Consider the following 9,568-nt stretch of genomic DNA (forward strand, 5'->3'; position numbering starts at 1 on the left):
GTGAAAATTAGTGAGTTGGAAAATGGAGGTGAGACACTCTCCCAGAAAACTTTTTAAAGAAATCTCAGGGAGAAAGAAAATTGGAGAAAAATAATCAATACAAAGGATACAATTCAAAGAATTAAGTTCTCCGAGGAGCCTTGGCATAAAGGAAGGGACTGGAAAGGATGGTGTGTGTTTATAGAAATAATAGCAAGTGTAGCAGCCCAGGGAAAAACAGTTTAACGTAAATGTCCTAGTGTGTGTTCCCCATAAAACAGTGCCCAAAGCGTATGGGTGCATCGATCCCAGGAAGCAAAAGGAAGAAGGGGGTAAGCTGGGATAGGGAGAAACTGGTTTGCTATCGAGCCACCAAAGCCCCTTGTGATGGAGAGCCTGAGGACCTCCATGGAATGTGCTTCAGACATGTCTTTCCTAAGGACAGAAAGTTGGGACTTCTATCCACGGATTCCCAGAGTGGCCTTTTGGGGGTTCACTCCTGAAACCTGTGGATTGCCCTAGACTGAACAAGGCTTTTTCCTAAGGCAGAGAAGCAGAGATGCTAGGTACTGAGGTGAGTGGCTGCCAGGACACCAAGAGACTGTCTACCATCGCTGCTGTTGAAATTGAGGGGATGCTGTCTAGGACTCAAAAGTGTGTCTAATACATTTACATTGAAATGGCGGGCTCATAAAATGCAAAAAGGAGAAACAGGAAATAACTTGTGTTATACATGTGCTGGGGGAATTTAGGAATATCGCAACAATCTCCCAGAAAGAATACAAAAATACATCACATAAAAAGAAAGAATATAAGATCCACATCAGGTTTCTCAATGACAACGCTGAACAGAAGAATAAAATGAAGCAATATCCCTACATTGCTGTAAGTAAAGCACTTTACGCTATCGTTTAAATGCATAAGTGCCAAGTAAAGAGACTTCAGGCATTCAAGTTCTCAGAAAACTTATTGTACATAGAACATATCTGGGAGGGAAAAAAAAATTCTTTTTTTTTTTTAAATAAATAGGCAATGACTTACAAATATAAACATCAGACATGAGTGTTTGGGATCACGGGAAAATAGAAAAGATGTGTTAGGTGTTTAATGTGGGCAGTGAACATAAGAATGAGTTTTAACATTGGCGAGGAAAAAGGTAGAAAGGGAGGTCAGAAAGATTAGAAGAATATAATGGGTGAAAATTTACCTTTAAATCTAAAAATTGCTAATTATCTGAAATTCATACATTTCAAAAAGAATATGTATTGGGAACAGACGATTATACTGCTTAAAGACTACTGAGAAAAGGAGTATTCATCCTAGGTTATCAATTATCAATTTTATTATCAATTATCAATTTTATTATCAGTTATCAATATTATTATCAACCCCAGATTGAGATCAACACTAGCTGGACATTTATAGTCTTTCAATCTTGATTCATACCCTTTCTTCACCTTGGAATAGAGTCATAACCATGAATTCTTCCCCTTTGCTTGGTTTGATGATTCTACCACATATGCCTTTATGTATCGATTGACTGATCTATCACCCATCAATAATCCTGCTGCTTTTTTGTAGTCGATATAAATGGAATCTTGTATCTCATATGACCGGCTTGCTTTCTCAAGTTATAGTATATTTTGAGCATCAGTCATGTTTGCGTACACAGCTTAAGATCGTTCGTTTTTACTGCTACGTAGCATTCTATGGGATGATACTCCATAATGGGATCCTTGTTCTACTCTTCCATACATTCTGTTACACTGTTAACGTAAATGTAGGCAGCTGCTTGCCTTTTTTACCCCCATATTTTGATCAATGAGATACAGGTCTTCTAGAAAGAGATTTTTCACAAGGATTTTACCAAAAGGCATTAGTAAAGTAAAATACATAATGGACACGAAACTTGAAAATTCCCGTAGCAAACAATACTAGTTAAGCCACCTAAGCAAAACTGAATGTAGCTTATTTCATGAACATAGGCAAAACATAGGTCATTTTATTTTTTCAAGAGATTTCATTTATTTATTTATTTATTTATTTATTTATTTGACACACAGAGAGAGAGAGAGAGACAGCGAGAGAGGGAACACAACAGGGGGAGTGGGAGAGGGAGAAGCAGGCTTCCTGCCGAGCAGGGAGCCCAGTGCAGGCTCGTTACTTAGGACCCTGGGATCCTGACCTGAGTCTAAGGCAGACTCTTAAAGACTGAGCCCCTGCCAGGTGCCCCTGTAGGTCATTTATTATAAACGTCTCTGGCAAATCATAAAATAAACTAAATCATCTTAAAACCGTACAAAATAATCCCTTCTAACCAATCCCCAGCCACCTGCAAACTCTCATTGTAACAATCAGTCATCATAAAACTTAAATAACTTCCCATTCTCACTTTATAAGCCTTCCTGTGTTGCCATGCCTCTGAGTTTCATATCAGTTTTGCATTTGAAGACTTCCAATTCTCCAAATGTTGTTCTCTATACAATAAATTCTTATTAAATACTATTTTACTGATTCAATTTTTACTGTTTTTGGAATTTTGACAGTGCATTTGATTCAACCCCTCTAAGAGCTTCTACATTGTTTCTTGATGTGATTGTACATGTTTATTCTCTAAAATCAGTGGTGTATACTGGGAATATTCATTATACCACGTACCAACCCTTCTGTAGGTGGCAGTGTTTTTTGTTTGCTTTGTTTTGTTTTCCATGAAAAGAAGTTTGTTCATTTTGGTACAGAAAAAATAATCAGTATTTTCCATTATGGTTTGTATCATTTACATTTGATTTAGGAAATCCTTACTACCCAAGGAGGAGAAAATACACTTTTATAATATTTTCTAATCTTGTTTTGTCTGTTTTCTCTTTCCACAATACTACATACCCTTAATATTGTCCATACACTTTTTCTTTATTTTTCAGGAAGGGCTTGGCTATTTCTTACTTTTAATCCTCTCTATTAAATTTTAGAATCTTATTGAGGTTTAAAAACTAAAAAAAAAAATACCATTGAGGTTGTGATTAGGATTGCATTCACATGTGGAGAGAACTGACAACTTGACAGTATTGATCTTTGCAGTCAAAATCGTAGTAAATTTCTTTCTGTATTTACAGCTGCTTCCATGTCTTCTATTTTTTTAAAGATTTTATTTATTTATTTGACAGAGAGAGAGAGATCACAAGTAGGCAGAGAGGCAGGCAGGGAGAAGAGGAAGCAGGCTCCCTGCTGAGCAGAGAGCCTGATGCGGGGCTCAATCCCAGGACCCTGAGATCATGACCTGAGCCGAAGGCAGAGGCTTAACCCACTGAGCCACCCAGGCACCTCCATTTCTTTTATTAACATTTTATTCTCTTTAAGTAAATATGCTCTTGGAAGAGTTTGCATGTCTTAGGTAATTTATAATATTGTTATGATTGTCATTTTTGGATCACATTTAAAATTCCTGTTCCGCATCTGTAACACTGCAACTGTCTTGTCTATTAATAATGCACAGAACGTGACACATTTATTAATAGTTCTAAAATTTCCATGTCATTTCTTTCGAGTTTTCTGCATGGACAACCAGATGACCTGGAAAAAAAATTGTTTAATTTCTTCATTTTCAATCAGTTTTTTCTTCTCTTTTCTAGCCCTAAAATTAAAGGTATTTACTACAACGTTGAATAAAATTGGTGACACTGTATCTAGTCCAAAAGTAACTGCTTCTTTTTTTTTTTTTTTAAAGATTTACTTACATTAATTTTAGAAGAATAGAGAGTGTGTCAGGAGGGAGATGGAGAGAGAGGGACAGAACCTCAAGCAGATCCAGGGCTCAATCCCACAACCTGAAATCACAACCTGAGCCAAAACCAAGAGTTGCCTGAACCACCCAGGTGCCCCCAAAGTAACTGCTTTTAATAATTTACCATTAAACATTGCATTTGTGTGACTGTTTTGTGATGCTCTTCATCAGAATGTTCTATTTTAAATGCTAATAACTTATTTTAATCACATATAGATATAAAATTTTACTGAAAACTTTTTTGTGTGTTGAGATAGTTACATATTTTATTATTTTCTCCTTTTATCTGTTAAAAGGAATCAACCCAATTGTATCGGATTTACCCTTTTTTCTTCATTACTGGTTTCATTTTGCTGTGTATTAATGTACTGTGTATTAATGACTAGACTCATAATTTTTTACTCCTATTACATTTGTTGTCACCTTTTGGTATCAGGGTTTTATTAGCCTCATAAAACAACGTGACAAATACTGCTTCCTTTCCTATTCTCTGTAACGGTTTAAGTGGGAGTGGAATTTCTTTCTGTATTTGGTAAAATTTCCTTCTAAGGCCACTTGGATCTAGTGTTTCACTTGTATAAAGGTTTTATCGAGATATGATTGATACACAGTACTGTATAAAGTCTACAGCATGATTTGACTAACGTGTGTTCTGGAATGATCATCACAATAAGTTTTGTTAACATTCATCATCTCGTATAGATATAAAATACAACAAGAAGAAAAAAGTGTTTTTCTTGTGATGAGAACTCTTAGCATTTATTCTTTTAACAACTTTCCTATGTATCATACTACAGTGTTAACTGTAGTCACCACCATGTACATTATACTCCTAACCCTTAATTATCTTATAACTAGACGTTTGTAATTTTGTGCCTCTTCCTCCAATTCCCTCACTCTCGTCCCCCACCTCTCATGACCACAAATATGATCCTTTTTTAATGAGTATTTGTTTGCTTGTTTTTAGATTCCATGTATAAAAAGGATCATACAAATTTATCTATCTATCTGACTTAAGCTGACCTTACTTCACTTAGCACAGTATCTTCAAAGTCCAATCATATTGTTGCAAATAGCAGGAGTTCCTCACTTTTATGACTGAATAATACTCCATTGTGCATATATATATATATATATGTGCATATATATATAATATATATATTATTCAGATCTTCTGCCCATTTTTTTAACTTAGAATTTTGTGTTCTACTTATTAAGTAGATATATATATATCCATATATGTATTATATATATATGGAGTATTATATATATATATGCAATAATATTCCATTGCACATATGTATACACACACAAATTCTTTATCCATTGATAAATATTGATAATACCCATTGATAAATATCCATTGATAAAGAAAGGACACTTAGGTTGTTTGTATGTCTTGGTCATAGTAACTAACGTAACCATACACATGGGGGTGCATATATCTCTTTGACACAATGTCTTTGTTTCCCTCAGATATATTCCCAGAACTCTGATTGCTGGATCACATGGTACTTCTATTTTTAATTTTTTGAGGAACTTCCATACTGTTTTTCATAGGGGCTGCCTCAATTTACATTCCAACCAACAGTCAACAAGGGTTCCCTTTTTTTCCACATCCTTGCCAACACTGGTTATTCCTTGATTTTTTGGATAATAGTCAATATAACAGGTATGCTATGATATCTTGTTGCAATTTTGGTTCACTTTTCCCTCATGATTAGTGGTATTAAGCATTTTTCATATACCTGTTGGCAACCTGTATGTCTTGTCTGGAAAAAAAAATTATTCAGATCTTCTGCCCATTTTTTTAACTTAGAATTTTGTGTTCTACTTATTAAGTTATATAAGTTTTTATAATATATTTTGGATATTAGCCCCTTATCAGATATAGGATTCGCAAATATTTCTCCCATTCTGTAGGTTGCCTTTTCATTTTGTTGATGGTTTCCTTTGCCATATAGAAGCTTTTTACATTTTTGAACAAAACTAGATTCCTTAGAACCCTTTTACTTGGAAGCCCTTTCTCTGCATACTAGTAATTTTTGTGCATATCTATCCATGATTTTTAACCTCACAGTTACTCAACTTGTATTTCCTTGGGAATATTTACCTATTGGCAGGATTTTTGTTTTATTGATTTTTATGTGTTTTTGCTTTTTGTCTATGACTCTTCATGCATATGCTCCATCTGGGACAACTTTTCTCATGACTACAGCACCTCCCCCCCCCCCCCCAGTTGACTCACTTATTTTATTGAATTAATTTTTCAGAAGGGAAAAATTTATACCAACTTTGAAATTTTTAAGGCATTTAAAAGTGCACAATAAAATATCATTTGGGGTCAGTCTAGCCTGTCCATACTGGGCTATCAGCTTGGAATGCCTGTGACACACATTAGAAGCATAGTACTTGTGGAAAATTCCAACAGATTTTCCCCAACTAGGCCCACTGTTGTGGCTGGACTGGCTCTTGCAGTTCTTCTTCTGATCACAAGATAGACCTCAGCAACAACCATCAGGGAACTTTGCAAAAATAAATGTCGTGACTAACAACTCGCAGACAGAACGCAGAACACTTGGGGCCATGCGGCAAGGTCATGGGGAGAGAGAGAGAGAGTCTCAACCCGGAGCTCTGCACTTATTGGAGTCAACTATGGGGTGCCTAGGGTTTCACAATTTCACTTTTTTGGTGAATTTAAAATGTAACAGTGGAAATTAAAGCTCAGGAAGGAAAAAGCAGCAAGGGAAAGAGTGAAGTGATGAGTTATCTGTGTCACCCAGGCTAAAACGGGAACTTCATGGGGAAGGCAGGCTGGCTTTCTTGTCTAGTTGTGTATCTGGCAATGTGTTTATTCAAGATGGATGTCTTAATCAAAAGCTTAATGTCAGGCACTTACATAGCGCATACACACACATACATACGCACACTATTAAAAAGTGTTTGTCTGTGGGGAGGAGGGGGCCCTGGGAGGCTTCGATGGTTAGCCATCTGCTTTCATCCCCGGTCATGATACCTGGGATCTAACCAAGTCAGGCTCCCTGCTCAGCGGGGAGTCTGCTTTTCCCTCTCCCTCTGCCTGCTGCTTCCCCTGCTTGTGCTCTCTCTCTCTCTCTCTCTCTCAAATGAATGAATAAAATCTTAAAAAAAAATTGTTCTTCTATACCACTAGAAGCCAAAAGAGACTTTATATTCCGAGTGTAACAAGAAATTGTGTAGCACATTCTTTACAAATATGTTAAATGAGGTTGTGTTGGCAATAAATGCAATCAATTTATTTGCTTGAATAATGTTTATTTTCTTTTGAAATGGCAAAGTTGTTTTGCTTGGTGCAGAATTTTAGATTAACAGTTATATTTTTTTTTCTCAGCCCATTTTTCATGGTACCCTATTGATTAATGGCTTCCAAAGGGTGCTGTTATGAATTAACATTCAGATTAATTCTGTTCCTAGGTGATTGGCATTTTTATTTGACTGTCTTTAAAATTCTCTGTTGTTTATGTTTTACAGTTTTGAAGGATAAATCTATGTGTGGCTATCTTTTCATTTGCCAAGGTAGAAGTTCCTTGGAGGTTTCTGAAGCTGAACATGACATTTTTGGACAGGTCTAAAAAAATTATAGTCATTCTATTATCAGATACTTTCTCTTCTCTTCTGTCTATATTTTATTATTGCAGACATTCAAGTAGCTATATGTTACACTTGCTCATTATATCCTACATATTTCTTAACCTTTTAAAATTTGTCCCATTTTTTCCTTGTCTTAAGGATGTGTTCTGAATAATTTCTTTGTATCTGTCTTCCAGCCACTTATTCTCTCTTCAGTGATGATTAATCATTTTTAAATTCTTCGATTGAATTATATAGATAGAGATACCTACATTTCAACTAGTAATATGTAGTCCTGTATCAGATCTATCTGGTCATTTTGTATCGGATTCTCGATCATACTTTCACAATTTTATTTATGAAATCCTATTGTATATAATTTTCTTACAGTTTAATGATTTCATTATTATTCTTTGAAGGCCTAATTCTGTTTGTATCACTTTTGTCTTTCATGTGTGGTGCCCGCATTTTTTTGTTTTGTTTTGTTTTTAAAGTGCCGTGTTTTAAAAAGCTGTGTATTACTCATGATCTTTGAAGTTGCTTGTGGGAGTTCCGGATGAATGAGGTATGGTTGCATCTGTTCAGAGACTGTTTGCATGTATTGAAGAGGACCTTATCAGTCTTAGAAGACTTTGAATTAACAGTTTGCTCATACTTGGAAATCACACATGTGGTTCAAATTTGGGCTTTCATGTTCTTGATACCACAGCTTTTATTATCAAATTCTGATGAGAATTTGCTTTTTTCTATTATCACTCAGCACCAGATTAAGTCAAGACCCATTTTTGTGGATAGGATTAGTTCTTATTCATCTGCATGTTCAGTGGAACATTCCAATTAGACGTTTCACCGTGGGCAGGCTCTGTACTGTCTCTCTTTGGAATGTGGGTCTGCTTTCAAACTGGAAGCTCCTGCATGATTTACCTGATATCTTCAAAGTGAATACGCTGGAGTTGCCTTTCATTCCAAGGTCACTGTTTTCAATTTAATTTTGGTGTCTGTATTTATCTTACATTCTTGCCAGGTCAGGTATTTGTTTATGAAGATTTTAAATATATTTTCTGAATTATTTTCTTTAGTTTTTTTCAGGGCTGTAATCAGTATACCTAGACAGTGATAGTGTTAGAAAACATGGTATAACACTTAAACCAAAATAGAGAAAAAACATTCCATATGTAAACAAGTCATTGAAAAGACCTCTGTCCACCACAGAAAGTATAGAAAATAAGAAACCAAAACAGAAAAGCATGGTATTTTGAAGATCCATAAAATACTGGGTTAGAACTAATTCAGACTAAAGCATTAATCTATTTAAAGGTCATCACAGAAAACTGTGACTGAAAGAGTGCACAAAAATTATCTCCACCACCTGACCAACAACAAATGTAATTCATCAAGGTGTTGTCCACAAGATAAAAATACTTACACTGATACCATGGACAAATATATTTAAAAAATAGAATTTGGGGTGCATAGGTGGCTCAGTGGGTTAAGCCTCTGCCTTTGGCCCAGGTCATGATTTCAGGGTCCTGGGATCCAGCCCTGCATCAGGCTCTCTGCTCACTACATGAGAAGCTCTCTGCCTGCTTCCCCTCTTTTTCTGACAGCCTCTCTGCCTACTTCTGATCTCTCTCTCTGTGTCAAATAAATAAATAAATAAATAAATAAATACAATCTTTTAAAAAAATTGAATTCAAGGCCAGAGTGAAGCAAACAAATCAACATTAACATTTTTAATAAGAATTTTAATGCCAGAAAAATGGATTTGAATAAAATAATAATTTAAATGGCTTAATGGTATATATGCTCAACAGGTTAAAGCGATATAACAATTGAATGAGCGATTGTTTTCATAATCTTCTTTAATCAGCTATCCTAAACTCTCAGTGGCTAACAACAGCAACATTAATTTTTCTTATTGACACACATCAAATGTGACTGTTGAACTCAGCCAAGATCAGCTGAGCTTGGCTTCTCTCTGTCAGTGTGGACAGGTCTTCTCTGCATGTATCTCTTTTGTGATATCAGTAACTACAGGGCCGAGTGTTCTCATGAAGGAATTCAGAAGAACAAGAAGTCAACATCAAGCCGATCGAGTACATTAAGCCTTTCAACACATCATGTCTACTAACATTTATGGATCAAAGCAAGTCACACAACTAAGCTCAAAGCCAATGGTAGGAACACATTCTCTACCCA

This window comes from Mustela putorius, unplaced genomic scaffold (assembly GCF_011764305.1).
Source record: "Mustela putorius furo isolate JIRA1106 unplaced genomic scaffold, ASM1176430v1.1 tig00003932_pilon_pilon_pilon:0A:0A, whole genome shotgun sequence".
NCBI lineage: Eukaryota > Metazoa > Chordata > Mammalia > Carnivora > Mustelidae > Mustela > Mustela putorius.